The sequence below is a fragment of the Acomys russatus genome, chromosome 23 (genome assembly GCF_903995435.1).
Source record: "Acomys russatus chromosome 23, mAcoRus1.1, whole genome shotgun sequence".
NCBI lineage: Eukaryota > Metazoa > Chordata > Mammalia > Rodentia > Muridae > Acomys > Acomys russatus.
Window position 1 is genome coordinate 29,192,489 of NC_067159.1, and position 2,072 is coordinate 29,194,560.

Genomic DNA, 2,072 nt, shown 5'->3' on the forward strand with positions numbered 1-2,072 from the left:
AGATTCCATGCCATCTCCACACATCAGCCAGAGTGTTATTTTTAAGAACATAATGCAGATTACATCACCATGTGTGTCTTATCTATTAACATGATAGCTGACAGCTAGCAGTCAACTCTACAGAACGTCTCCATCACAACGGACAGAGACCCTTTGTTCCTTAGGATATCTGTTGTAGAATCCCGCTTATTTTACCATATGAGTACCTTTCCCTTCTTGTTTTTCTGTCTCAGTTCAATTTCCATCCCATTATTTTACTGTACGATAGATCTGAGAAGGATCTGACCTCACGGAATCTCACAGGTGATAAACTCCAGCAGCTTTCCAATTTTGTTTCGGGCAGCATGACTTTTATTCCAAACGATAACCCATACAGGAAACCAATTTCTAAAGTGCTCTGAACATGTTATATACATTCAAACCTATATTCGTAGATGACCCTTGCTACCACTCCTATGGAGTGGTATTTGTTGTTGTTGCTGTTGGTTGGGTTGGTTGGTTGGTTGGTTGGTTGGTTGTTTTTCAAGACAGGGTTTCTCTGTACAGCCTTGGCTGTCCTGGACTACATTTGTAGACCAGGTTGGCCTCAAACTCACAGCAATCAGCTTGCGTCTGACTCCCCGAGTGCTGGAATTATAGGCTGTGCCACCGTGCCCAGCTTGGAAGTACTTTTAAAAAAACATTCTTTGCTCTCCTCCATCCCAGGAAGATGCCCAAGGGAAGGAAGGCCAAGGGGAAGAAGGTGGCCCTGGCCCCCGCCATTTTGAAGAAACAGGAGGCAAAAAAGGTGGTCAATCCTTTGTTTGAGAAGAGGCCTAAGAACTTTGGCATCGGGCAGGACATCCAGCCCAAAAGTGCTTTCACTCATTTTGTTAAATGGCCTCGCTGTATTAGGCTGCAGCAGCCAAGAGCCATCCTCTATAAGCACCTCAAAGTACCTCCTGCCAATAATCAGTTCACCCAGGCCCTGGACTGGCAAACAGCTGCCTAGTTGCTTAAGTTTACCCACAAGTACAGGCCAGAGATAAAGCAGGAGAAGATAAGGTCACTGGTGTGTGTGGAGAAGCTGCTGGGAAAGGGGACATCCCAACTAAGAGACCACCTGTCCTTCAAGCAGGGGTCAAAACAGTCACCACCTTGGTCAAGAACAAGAAGGCTCAGCTGATGGTGGTTGCCCATGACGTAGACCCCATTGAGCTGGTGGTCTTCCTACCTGCCTTGTGTCGAAAGATGGGGGTCCCCTACTGCATCATCAAGGGAAAGGCCAGGCTGGGGAGGCTGGTCCACAGGAAGACTTGCACCACTGTTGCCTTCACACAGATTAACTCAGAAGACAAGGGTGCTCTGGCTAAGCTGCTAGAAGTCATTAGGACCAATTACAACGACAGATAGGATGAGATCCATCACCACTGGGGAGGCAACGTCCTGGGCCCTAAATCTGTGGCTGGCATTGCCAAGCTGGAAAAGGCAAAGGCAAAAGAACTCCCCACTAAACTGGGTTAAATGTACATTGCTAAGTTTTCTATACATAAATATAATTACAAAATTAAAAAAATATATTCTTTATTAAATTTGCCCGTTGACAATTTCATGTGTGTGTATGAAGTCATTCCAGTTATTCTCACCATCCACCTTGTCCTGTCTCCCTCTCACCAACCTTGCTCCTCCCTACAAGTCCATTGCTCCTACTCGTGTCTTGGTGCTTTGTTTGTGACCTCGGATGGGTTTGAAACTGTGCATTGGAACCTGCTGGGCTCACCGGTAGGTGCACAACTGAAGACAATGACTGTTCCTCTCCCAAATCCACCAGGAGCCAGGAGTTTAGCAGGAAGTGATTGGCATGCATGAGCCTCTCCTCAGTTCATCACTGATGAACGAATGACAGGTCCAGTCAGTGCCAGTAAACCTCAGCTGCTATGAGCTCATGACTTTAATAACTGCGTCATGACCCAAAATAAAAGACAGCATTTCCCAGACTTTCTCACTACCTATTTTCTGGCTTTTATATTCTTGCATTGCCTCTTCTGTGATAGTTCCCGAGCCTTAGATGGCATGGTATAAATGTCCTGTAT

At 46.1% G+C, this 2,072-nt stretch overlaps 1 pseudogene; it reads left to right on the forward strand.

The window, feature by feature from the left end:
• The first annotated feature begins 709 nt into the window (after positions 1–709).
• LOC127206521 (60S ribosomal protein L7a-like) lies at positions 710–1,503 on the forward strand (annotated as a pseudogene).
• The last annotated feature ends 569 nt before the right edge of the window (positions 1,504–2,072 follow it).